Here is a 13,561-nt window from a genome sequence, read left to right on the forward strand (position 1 = left end):
AAAAATTAATTTATTTATTTTAATGGGAGGTTAATTACTTTGCAATGTTGCAGTGGTTTTTGCCATACATTGACATGAATCAGCCATGGGTGTACATGTATTCCCCATCCTGAACCCACCTCCCACCGTCCTCCCCATCCCATCCCTTACAGTCATCTCAGTGCACCAGCCTTGAGCACCCTGTCTCATGCATCGAACCTGGACTGGTGATCTGTTTCACATATGATAATATACATGTTTCAATGTCATTCTCTCAAATCATCCCACCCTTGCCTTCTCCCACACAGTCCAAAAACTCTTCTATACATCTGTGTCTCTTTTGCTGTCTCGCATATAAGGTCATTGTTACCATCTTTCTAAATTCCATATATATGCATTAGTATACTGTATTGATGTTTTTCCTTCTGGCTTACTTCACTCTGCATAATAGGCTCCAGTTTCATCCACCTCATTAGAACTGATTCAAATGTATTCTTTTTAATGGCTGAGTAATATTCCATTGTGTATATGTACCACAGCTTTCTTATCCATTCGTCTACTGATGGACATCTAGGTTGCTCCCATGTCCTGACAATTGTAAACAGTGCTGCAATGAACATTGGGGTACATGTGTCTCTTTCAATTCTGGTTTCCTCGATGTGTATGCCCAGAAGTGGGATTGCTGGGTCATAAGGAAGTTCTATTTTCAGTTTTTTAAAGAATCTCCACACTGTTCAGCAGTGGCTGTAATAGTTTGCATTCCCACCAACAGTGTAAGAGGGTTCCCTTTTCTCTGCACCCTCTCCAGCATTTGTTGTTTGTAGACTTCTTGATAGCAGCCATTCTGACTGGCATGAAATGGTACATCATTGTGGTTTTGATTTGCATTTTTCTGATAATGAGTGATGTTGAGCATCTTTGCATGTGTTTGTTAGCCATCTGTATGTCTTCTTTGGAGAAATGTCTATTTAGTTCTTTGGCCCATTTTTTGATTTGGTCATTTATTTTTCTGGAATTGAGCTGCTTATATATTTTTGAGATTAATTCTTTGTCAGTTGATTCATTTGCTATAATTTTCTCCCATTCTGAAGGCTATCTTTTCACCTTGCTTATAGTTTCCTTTGCTGTGCAAAGCTTTTAAGTTTAATTAACTCCCATTTGTTAATTTTTGCTTTTATTTCTATTACTCTGGGAGGTGGGTCATAGAAGATCCTGCTGAGATTTATGTCAGAGAGTGTTTTGCCTATGTTTTCCTCTAGGAGTTTTGTGGTTACTGGTCTTACATTTAGATCTTTAATCCATTTGAGTTTATTTTTGTGTGTGGTGTTAGAAAGTGTTCTAGTTTCATTCTTTTACAAGTGGTTGACCAGTTTTTCCAGCACCACTTGTTAAAGAAATTGTCTTTTCTTGATTGTGTATTCTTCCCTCCTTTGTCGAAGATAAGGTGTCCATAGGTGTGTGGATTTATCTCTGGGCTTTCTATTTTGTTCCATTGATCTATATTTCTGTCTTTGTGCCAGTACCATAATGGCTTGATGACTGTAGCTTTATAATATAGTCTGAAGTCAAGCAGGTTGATTCCTCCAATTCCATTCTTCTTTCTCAAGATTGCTTTGGCTATTCGATTTTTTTTTGTATTTCCATACAACTTTTGAAATTATTTGTTCTAGTTCTCTGAAAAATACCGTCGGTAGCTTGATAGGGATTGCACTGAATCTATAGATTGCTTTGGGTAGTATACTCATTTCCACTATATTGATTCTTCCAGTCCATGAACATGGTATATTTCTCCATCTATTTGTGTCATCTTTGATTTCTTTAATTAGTGTTTTATAGTTTTCTATATATAGGTTTTTTTGTGTCTTTAGGTAGATTTATTCCTATGTATTTTATTCTTTTCGTTGCAATGGTCAATGAATTGTTTCCTTAATTTCTTTCTGTTTCCTCATTGTTAGTGTACAGGAATGCAAAGGATTTCTGTGTGTTAATTTTATATCCTTCAACTTTACTATATTCATTGATTAGCTCTAGTAATTTTCTGGTGGAGTCTTTAGGGTTTTCTATGTAGAAGATCATGTCATCTATAAACAGTGAGAGTTTTACTTCTTCTTTTCCAATCTGGATTCCTTTTATTTATTTTTCTTCTCTGATTGTTATGGCTAAAACTTCCAAAACTATGTTGAATAGTAGTGGTGAGAGTGGGCACCCTTGTCTTGTTCCTGATTTTAGGGGAAATGCTTTCAATTTTTCACCACTGAGGATAATGTTTGCTGTGGGTTTATCATATATGGCTTTTATTATGTTGAGGTATGTCCCGTTTACTCCTGCTTTCTGGAGGGTTTTTATCATAAATGAATGTTGAAATTTGTCAAAGGCTTTCTCTTCATTTATTGAGATAATCATATGGTTTTTATCTTTCCATTTGTTAATGTGCTGTATCACATTGATTCATTTGCAAATATTGAAGAATCTTTGCATCCCTGGGATAAAGCCCACTTGGTCATGGTGTATGATCTTTTTAATATGTTGTTGGATTTTCTTTGCTAGAATTTTGTTCAGGAGTTTGCATTTGTGTTCATCAGTGATATTGACCTGTAGTTTCCTTTTGTGTGGCATCTTTGTCAGGTTTTGGTATTAGGGTGATGGAGGCCTCATAGAATGAGTTTGGAAGTTTACTTTCCTCTGCAATTTTCTGGAAGAGTTTGAGTAGGATAGGTGTTAGCTCTTCTCTAAATTTTTTGTAGAATTCAGCTGTGAAGCTATCTGGACCTGGGCTTTTGTTTGCTGGAAGATTTTTGATTACAGTTTCGATTTCTGTGCTTGTGATGGGAGTGTTAAGGTTTTCTATTTCTTCCTGGCTCAGCTTTGGAAAGTTGTACTTTTCTAAGAATTTGTCCATTCCTTCCAAGTTGTCCATTTTATTAGCACATAGTTGCTGATGGTAGTCTCTTGTGATCCTTTGTATTTCTGTGTTGTCTGTTGTGATTTCTCCATTTTCATTTCTAAATTTGTTGATTTGATTCTTCTCCCTTTTTTTTCTTGATGAGTCTGGCTAATGGTTTGTCTATTTTATTTATCTTCTCAAAGAACCAGCTTTTAGCTTTGTTGATTTTTGCTATGGCTCCTTTGTTTCTTTTTCATTTATTTCTGCCCTAATTTTTATGATTTCTTTCCTTCTACTAACCCTGGGGTTCTTCATTTCTTCTTTTTCTAGTTGCTTTAGGTGTAGAGTTGGGTTATTTATTTTATTTTTCTCTTGTTTTTTTGAGGTAAGCTTGTATTTCTATGAAACTTCCCCTTAGCACTGCTTTTACTGAATCCCATAGTTTGAGGTTGTTGTGTTTTCATTTTCATTCATTTCTATGCATATTTTGATTTCTTCTGTGATTTGTTGTTTATTCAGAAGCGTGTTTAGCCTCCATGTGTTTGTATTTTTAATAGTTTTCTTCCTGGAGTTGACATCTAAAAAACAGTGGTTTGATGCCACAAAGAAGGTGGTAATGCCTTAACCATATGAATGTTGTCAGGCCAGAGAGCCTCTTCCTTCCTTGCCAAGGGGAGTGCTAACCTTCTCACCTTTTATACAACACATCAATCTTGTATTTTAACAAAAAAGATAACAAGTCCTGGGTTTCAAGTATTCTGGTAGCAACATTTATTTATATAGAATTTTAAAATATTGATTTATTTTCATTGTACTTAACAGTCATCTTTTATTTATGGCAAGTGAAGCTAGTTTTCTAACTATGATAAGAAAATAATATCTTTAAAATATATGTACTTTAAGAGGGAAAGTACTTGATTTAAAAATGTAATAAGTAAATAATAGTAAAATTGCTAGTTAAGGTGAATATATTGCTATAGAAATTCATTGAGAAATAATTATTGTAGAATACTGCCATACTCTTCTTTCTAAATATTATGGTGTTAGGAACAAGATTGATATTGCTCTAACTTTTCATACCCAAACAATAGGTAATATAATTACTGTGAGATAGCCAAATTACCTAAAGATGATGTATTCTACTCACAAAAATTCTATTTAGATCCTTGGAGTAAAATCTCATTTTTTCCCCCCAGGCTATCCTCAATTTGATAAAAGACTTTAAAGGTTTTTTTGAGACATAATTCATATACCATCCAATTTATTTATTTAAATGCTTTATTAAAGTATATTCACAGAGCAGTGCAACGATTATCATAATATATCTTACAAAATTTTCATCACTCTCTGCAAAAAACGTATACTTATTAGTAGTCACTTCTGACTTCTCCCCAAACCTCATGTCTCAGGCACCAGGCAAGCACCCATTTCTTCTCTGTTAGTTTAGATTAACTTATTCTGGACATTTTGTATATATGGACGCATACAGTGTGCAGTCTTTTGTGACTGGCTTCTTTCACTTAGCATAATGTTTTCAAGGTGCATCCTTGTTGTAGCAAGTATTGGTACTTTATCCCTGTTATTGCCAAATAATATCCCAGGTGGCGCTAGTGGTAAAGAATCCACCTGCCACTGCAGGAGATGAAAGAGACGCAGGTTTGATCCCTGGGTTGGGAAAAACCCCTGGAGTAGGAAATGACACCAGTATTCTTGCCTGGAAAATTCCATGGACAGAGGAGCCTAGTGGGCTATAGTCCATTGGGCCTGGAAAGATTTAGACATGACTGAGCACACACACACACACACACACACACACACACACACACTATTCTATTGTATAGATACATCCCATTTTATTTATCCATTCATCATTTGATGGACATTTGGGCTGTTTCCACTTTTTAGCTATTATGAATAATGCTGCTCTGAATATTTGTGTATTTTTGTGTGGGCATATGTATTCATTTCTCTTGATAAATATCTAGCTGTGAAATTCCTGGATCATATGGTAATTCTGCGTTTGGTTCTTTGGGGAACTGCCAAATTGTATTCCAAAATGGCTACACTATTTTTGCCTTTCTACCAATAGTGTTTGAGAGTTCCAATTTCTCTACATCTTCACCGACACTAGTGACCGACACTTTGATCACAGCAATTCTAGCTGGATGTGAAATGATATCTCATTGCAGTGCTGATTTTTATTTTTGTGTGCTTACTGGCCATTCAGATTTCTTCTCTAGAGAAATCACTGGTCTGATCATTTGCTCATTTTTAAATGGGTTATTTATCCTTATGTTACTGAATTTCAAGAGTCCTTTATATATTCTAGATATGAGTCCTTCATCAGATCTATGACTTAAAAATATTTTCTCTCATTTTGAGGACTGTCTTTTTGCTTTCCTGGTACTATATATATATTTTTCAGGATTCCATGAAATAGCTTTCACAACCTCAGAATTCCATTTATCCATCCATTTCATTATACAACTCATTGAGGTAAGACCCAAGTCTTGATTGATTTACTTTCTCAGGTTATGAGCAGAAGAATTTTCTGTGGTGTGAACCAAAATTAATTGAAGACCTAGTAGGAAATATGTGTTTTTTCACTGGCTAACAAATTTATTCTTATTTAATAGGGTCTTATGTGTTGGTTTATTGATTATACCAAAGCCTTTGACTGTGTCACAATAAACTGGGGAAAATTCTGAAAGAGATGGGAATACCAGACCACCTGACCTGCCTCTTGAGAAACCTGTATGCAGGTCAGGAAGCAACAATTAGAACTGGACATGGAACAACACACTGGTTCCAAATAGGAAAAAGAGTACATCAAGACCGTATATTGTCACCCTGCTTATTTAACTTATATGAAGAGTACATCATGAGAAAAGCTGGGCTGGAGGAAGAATAAGCTGGAATCAAGATTGCTGGGAGAAATATCAATAACCTCAGATATGCAGATGACACCACCCTTATGGCAGAAAGTGAAGAACTACAGAGCCTCTTGATGAAAGTGAAAGATGAGAGCGAAAAAGTTGGCTTAAAGCTCAACATTCAGAAAACGAAGATCATGGCATCTGGTCCCATCACTTCATGAGAAATAGATGGGGAAACAGTGGAAACAGTGGCTGACTATTTTTCTGGGCTCTAAAATTACTGCAGATGGCGATTGCAGCAATGAAATTAAAAGACGCTTACTCCTTAGAAGGAAAGTTATGACCAAACTAGACAGCATATTAAAAAGCAGACACATTACTTTGTCAACAAAGGTCCATCTAGGCAAGGCTATGGTTTTTCCAGTGGTCATGTATGGATGTGAGAGATAGACTGTGAAAAAAGCTGAGCACTGAAGAATTGATGCTTTTGAACTGTAGTGTTGGAGAAGACTCTTGAGAGTCCCTTGGACTGCAAGGAGATAAAACCAGTCCATTCTAAAGGAGATCAGTCCTGGGTGTTCTTTGGAAGGACTGATGTTGAAGCTGAAACTCCAATACTTTGGCCACTTGATGCAAAGAGCTGACTCATTTGAAAAGACCCTGATGCTGGGAAAGACTGAGGGCAGGAGGAGGAGGGGACGACAGAGGATGAGATGGTTGGATGGCATCACCGACTCAATGGACATGGGTTTGGGTGGACTCTGGGAGTTGGTGATGGACAGGGAGGCCTGGTGTGCTGTGGTTCATGGGGTCACAAAGAGCTGGACATGACTGAGCGACTGAACTGAGCTCAACTGAACTATGTTTTGAGGCATGGTACCATGCCTGATGATTCTCCTTAAAAGAGAATGTGGCTTTGGAAAACATGTTGAGAAATCTATATCCTTTTAAATAGTGATTTCAATACTGCTTCTGTTTCAGTGACAGATTTATACGCTTTCAGAAAAGAATTTTATTTAAGATGATATATTCACTTTCCATTCCACACACAGACACACACACACACACACACACACACACACACACATCACTCCTTTCATGCTAAAACAGCAACAACAACAACAAAAATCCCAATACTAACTTTCCCTGTTTGCTTTGGAAAAGTCTGGATATTTCAGAATACTCTGAGTTACACTGCACCAGAGTGTACTCAACTGGTAGGTGGACATAGTTATCTTATGATTAGTTTGTTCAGTCAGTGAGAGAACCAAGGTGGGTGACTACACTTAATTAGCTTTGCCTCTTTTTTGATTTGCAATCTGTGCCTTGGATTATAGCTGGTTTGAATTTCTTCTTTTATATTAATATCATGGATATAACAATACATCATAATGTTTTAAGGGAGATTAATTATATTAATGTATATGCCTTGTTCAGTGCCTGGCTTAGAGTAGGTGCTGAGTGAAGATTTATTAACTTCTTTTTTTTTCTTAATTTGGGCTACAGAGGCTCAAGTCTTAAGAGTGTGTCTAGATTAACTCCATGGAGGAAACAGCTTATACAAAATGCCTTGTGGATCAGGCATCTGCATACGTAACAAGAGAACCCACTGCAAGCGTATTTCTCCTTAAGGATTGGATGGGAGGGGGGAGGAAGCAATAAGTTATCAGGTATATGGAATGCTTAGAAAGGCCAGACTCTGACTCAGAGGCCGCAGTTTGCCTGGCGCCCCTTGGGTGGCCAGTGGAAACACACGCAGATCAGAGGACTGGCTCTGGCCCCTGGCTCCCTGTGCGATCTCTCCAGGAACATCTGCTTTATGAAAAGAAGCAGATCAAATGGCTCAAGAAAAGATCAGGGTCAGAAGGGAAAAATGAAGTCTCTTAAGCCCTAGGCTTAAATTCATTTCCCCCCAAAAGGCATGTGGTATACTTACTAGCATTTTTTAGTGGAATGTAATTCTTTGACATTGGTGTGATTGTCTGGGATGTGCTTCAAGATGGGGTGTATAACTTGAAAGAGTCTTCAGATCAGCCTGAGTGGATGGGGGTGGGGTTGTCGCCTTTTCTTTATGGTTCATGATTTTGTTTCAGCTCTGGGTGATCCTCTTTGATAAGAACTTCTCATTCGTGGACATTCAGACAGACCATGTGGCATAAAATGAAGCTTAAGGAATTCAACAGCACACATTTTTTGAACATCTAGTTGCTGGAAAGCTGTGTGTAAGGTTCCATGGAGATTACAGATTGATAGGTATATGAAAAGTTAGTTGCTTAGTTGTGTCTGACTCTTCGTGACTCCATGGACTGTAGCCTGCCAGGCTGCTTTCTCCATGGGATTCTCCAGTCAAGAATCCTGGAGTGGGTTGTCATTCCCTTCTTCAGGGGATCTTCCCAACCCAGAGATCGAACCCAGTCTCCTGCATTGCAGGTGGACTCTTTACCGTCTGAGCCACCAGGGATAGGTATGTGATGCAATCTCTTTTTCAAGAAGCTGGCATTGACATAAACAAGGCATCTGTGATGGTTAGTTTGAGGTATAAGATTGATTAGGTTATAGTGCCTAGTTATTTAAACAACCACTAATCCAGATATTGCTGTGAAGGTATTTTGTAAATATAGTTAATATGTACAATCAGTTGATTTTAAGGAGATTAGCCTTGATCATGTGGATAGGTCTCATCCAATTGATTGAAAACTTAAAGAGAAAAAACTGAGGTTTCCCAAATAAGAAATAATTCTACCTCAAAACTGCACCAATTTGTACCTGAATTTCCAGCCTGCTGCTCTGCCCTACACATTTCAGATTGACCAGCCTCCACAATTGAGTGAGTCAATTTCTTTCTTTCTTTTTTTTTTGAGTGAGCCAATTTCTTAAAATTTATTTATCTACCTACCTCTCTATTATCCATCTATCTACTTACCTATCAGGCTTCCTTGTTGGTTTAGCGGTGAAGAATCAGCCTGCAATGCAGGAGATGCGGGTTCAAATTTTGGTTTGGGAAGATTCCCATGGCACCTCACTCCAGTATTCTTATTGGGAAAATCCTATGGACAGAGGAGCCTGGCAGGCTATGGCCCACGGGGTCACAAACAGTCAGACACGACTGAAGTGACTTGGCATGCACACATCTACGTGTCATCTGTCTATCACCTGTTGATCTTGTTTCTCTGGAGAACTGTGACTGATGCAGTACCAAGATAACTCTAATACAAGTCAGAAGAACTTGTGCTCCATGAAAGCAACAAGTCTGTCTTGAACACTTGTATGTCTCAACAATGAAGACAATGCCTGGCACATGCTTGGTGCTCAACAAACACTTCCTGGATAGGTGACTGAAAAAATGTGACAAGGACAATAAGAATAGCACAGAATGTTATAATTCCCAGAAGAAAAGTCACAGAAATCTTAAAATCAAGCTTTAACGTCAATGTTTATTCTCATTTTCCCCTTCCAAACCCAGAATTTAGCAAGTGTGACATGATTCTGGGTCCAAACCAAAGATAGCCCATTCCACTTGCCGGTGGTTAGGTTAAGAACGGGTGAGTGCCCCTATTATGGACTGTGAGATGTTAGGAAGAAGTTTAGTAGGTGCCACTGGGAAAGGTTTCATTCTCATAAAACAAAGATCCCTTCTCTGGTTACAAAGTTAATTGTGTATGATGCTTTAAGTTCCTGCAGCCATCTTTACCAGCTGGAGAAGGGTTGAGCCGAGAGAACTGCAGAGAAATAGAGTGAGGGTCCTGAAGTAGCACATCTGGAGCTCACCTTAACTCTGAACATTTTTTGTGTGTGACAGAATACGATTTCCTACTCTTTAAAACAGTTTGAATCATAGCATTTTGTTATCTGGGCTTAAAAGCATCATTTTTTTTTTTTTTTACTAAGAAAATTGTATTTTGTTTTATTTTAGTAATACATCTTGATTCACTAAATGGATTCAAAAGTATGAAAAAATGGCCAGTAATGGCCAGTAGTTAAAACAATCTGTTTTGTATCACCATGGATAAACTGCTTTCTAGGGTACTTTGGCCATTGCTATATGTTAGTTAAGTTATTCTTTAACTGTGAAGGTTAGTAAAAGTGATGGAAAAGCTTTTGAAGAATCAGAAAGAACATAAAAGTGCCCATATGTCAAGAGTGGAACAAAGTTGAAGAAACTATTACCACAAGCTAGTGTTTTTCACTCTGAAGCCAGTGGAGGTTATTTTCAAGGATTCTGCAGATAGCAAACCGTCTAATCGTCAACAGCTCTTTACTTTTCCTGAATTATGTTCTTTTACCTCTGGGGACACCCAGATACTCCTCCTAAGAGCCTTCAGGGGATACTATGAAGGTACGGTGGAGATGGGAAGATTATGTTGTGTCTGTCTTCTTATTCTGTTCTTTAGAGGTTGTCAGGACTATGTCAGGCCTGAAGTTTTAACCTTACTTGTAAATTAGCAAGCTGATCTGCCACAATGTCATGGATGATGGCAGAAGTGACATTAGGTACATATATAAACTCTATGAGTATTTCTCATTGCATGTAAAGTGTTAAGCTTTATAGGTGAAGGTGAAGTCGCTCAGTCGTGTCCAACTCTTTGTGACCCCTTGGACTATAACCTACTAGGCTTCTCCATCCATGGGATTCTCCAGGCAAGAATACTGGAGTGGATTGCCATTTCCTTCTCCAGGGGATCTTCCCGACCCAGGGATCGAACCCGGGTCTCCCGCATTGGAGGCAGACGCTTTAACCTCTGAGCCACCAGGGAAGATACTTTATAGGAATAACAGTGCATTTCTATTCTTCTGCCCATGGAATTTGCTCTGTACTTTGATGACAACATTTAGGGAAGTGTAGTAGACTTGCAGGGAGATCAAAAACACTATATGATTTGATCATGAGTGAGAAGGAGGTATTTGTAACAAAGGCTCTTTTCTGAAAGCAGCTGCCTGTGGTAGAGTAGGGACTTGAAACTGGGGAGTCTTGCTTCTGTCTGTATTCTGACTGTTTACTTGCTAGTGATCAGAGGATCACCTTGGTTCTAGAGTCTTTCCATTTTGTAGTTCCAGTTCTTTCCTGATGTTTAGCTGTATCATCTTATATAGTATGTAATATCTTCACATCTTTTTAATAAAGTCCCTGTGAAGGTGGCTGGAGTTAGTTTCTGTTACTTGCCTACAGACCCTAAAGCTGGGAAAAATTGAAGGCAAAAGGAGAAGGTGATGGCAGAGGATGATTATATGGCATCACTGGCTCAATGGAAATGAATCTGAGCAAACTCAGAGACAGTGGAGGACAGAAGAGCCTGGCAGGTTACAGTCCATGGAGTCACAAAGAGTCAGACATGACAGCAATTGAACAACAACCACATTTAACTAAGACAGTTGGCTTATGAAAGAAAAAGCATTGAAGACTCCATGATTGCTTTTTCAGATATAAAAAGTCAACACTATTCTGCAACTGTATAGAATCCAACAGAACATGGGTTTAATTTTCTAGAAAAAGTGTTTTGTTAGACCGTTGGAGCTCATAAAAAAGCCTAATCAGCAAGAGAAAACTATGGATTCAGTTCTTGAGATCTCCAAAAACTAGATCAATTACAAACCTTTGTGGATCAGGAAATTGGAGTAAAGATCTCTTGAGGGCCTTTCCAGTTATATACTTCTAAAAATAAAAGATTGTATGAATCCAGAATTTGGAGAGCAGAGAGTGGAAAGGTTGACAAAAGGAGGCTCTCAGGGGACCTAATTTGAACTGAATGGATCCCCTAAATATGGTCTCTATGATCATTAATTATATGTGTCAACTAGACTGGGCTAAGGGATGCCCAGGTAGCTGATAGAACATAATTTCTGAGTATGTCTATGAGGATGTTTCTGGAAAAGATTAACATTTGAATCTGTAGACTGAGTAAAGAAGCTCCACCTTCACCAATGTGGGAGGGAACATCATATCTATTGAGGGCCCCAGTAGAACACAAAAGCTGGAGGAAGGTCACTTTTTGAGCTGGGATATCCACCTCTCCCACCCTTGGACATCAAAGCTCCTCTTTCCCAGGATTTTGGACTTTAGGACTTGGTTTTCAAGCTTTTGACTTTGGGTTGAACTACACTATTGGCTCTTCTGGTTCTTTGTATGCAGTTGATAGCTCATGGGACTTCTCAGCCTCCATAGTAGCCTAATCTAATTTCTATAATAAATCTCGTTATATGTTTACATTTGTATCTATATATCTCCTATTGCTTCTGTTTCTCTGGAGAGCCCTGACAACAGGGCTGTGAATCTTGAGAACAGTCTCCAATTCAACCTTCTCATTTGGTGAAAATCTTTCAGATAGGGAAAATGAGGTAGAAGGAATGATGTCTGCTATAGCCTGAGTTCTCTGAGATTCTCTGCTGAGTCTGAAGTTACCTTCACTTTTCCACTTTTTCCAGCAATGTGGAAAGCTGTCATTTGATTCTGTTGATGCTGACAACTGCAGAACTCATAGGAGGATGTTAAATTACATTTAACTTATTATTATTATTTTTTTTTAGAACTTATCAGCATTTTACATTTTGAGTTGTGGGGAGCAGATGCTTCTTGATAAGTTTAAATCATTAAATGAATGATTTGTGACTCAGCTGCTCATTGGAAATCTTTTATCTAAATCACATGACAGCCTTCAGGCAGCCTCACCAGAACACGGCATTCTTTCCTGGCTAGCACATTTCAGGAGGGACTTCATTTCTTTGAGTAACTACAAAGAGTAACTGGAATGTTATCAGGGCCCATGATGTGATTTATGTCAAAAGTAAACCACATGGATCTTGTGCTGTCTTGAAGAATTTACTTAATCAAAGACTTAAACCTCCGAGGGGAGATTACCAAAAATTCTTCCCATTTGAGACAACCACTGGAATGTGAGACATGGTCTCTGATGCTTGTTGGGCTACTAAGGCACTCTTTGGCTCACTACACATATTTCTAGTGCATGAAAACCTGGGGGGGGGGGGGTGCTCGGTGTGGTGCTCTGTGATCACCTAGAAGGGTGAGATGATGGGCTGTGAGGAAGGTTCAAGAGGAAGGGACTATATGTATACATATAGGTAATTCACTTCATTGTGCAGTAGAAGCTAACACAATATTGTAAAACAGTTATACTCCAAAAAAAAAAAAAAAAAAGACAAAACACACACACACAAAAAACCTATGGGGAGATTTGGACAACTTAGTTCCCAAAGAGTAGTAGTCACTGCAAGAGAGGTAGATGGAAGAAATGAATTCCCATTAAATAAGAAAAAATATCAGCAAGCAGCAACTGTGGTTCTCTTAGCTTTAGGTCATGTGAACATCTTGAAGGTCAAATTTTTCTAGAAGCTTTTTTGTTTTCCTAAGTCGCTTCAGTCGTGTCCGACCCTGTGTGACCCCAGAGATGGCAGCCCACCAGGCTCCGCTGTCCCTGGGATTCTCCAGGCAAGAACACTGGAGTGGGTTGCCAAAGCTTTGGCTTCCCCCAAATTCTGTGACAGAATAATGACACATACTTGTCATTTGAGAGCCACTGTGCTATAATAAAATGGTGTCAGGACTTGGTGTCTCTGGGTACATATTCTGTAGATTTGAGAAGTTCTTTGGCTTCCCTGTGCTTTCATTTTCTCATCTATCAGTCAGTTCAGTTCAGTCACTCAGTTGTGTCTGACTCTTTGCGACCCTATTGACTCCAGCACCCCAGGCTGTCCACCATCCCTGTCCGTCACCAACTCCTGGAGCTTGCTCAAACTCATATCCATCGAGTCAGTGATGCCATCCAGCTGTCTCATTCTCTGTCATCCCCTTCTCCTCCTGCTTTCGGTC

At 38.6% G+C, this 13,561-nt stretch overlaps 1 non-coding gene across 1 annotated transcript; it reads right to left on the reverse strand.

The window, feature by feature from the left end:
• Positions 1–3,443: 3,443 nt before the first annotated feature.
• Positions 3,444–3,569, reverse strand: LOC128044079 (U6atac minor spliceosomal RNA). The gene has a single exon (XR_008199057.1). It is a non-coding gene; the product is annotated as a U6atac minor spliceosomal RNA (small nuclear RNA).
• Between the last annotated feature and the right edge of the window lie 9,992 nt (positions 3,570–13,561).

The sequence above is a fragment of the Budorcas taxicolor genome, chromosome 2 (assembly GCF_023091745.1).
Source record: "Budorcas taxicolor isolate Tak-1 chromosome 2, Takin1.1, whole genome shotgun sequence".
Taxonomy (NCBI): Eukaryota; Metazoa; Chordata; class Mammalia; order Artiodactyla; family Bovidae; genus Budorcas; species Budorcas taxicolor.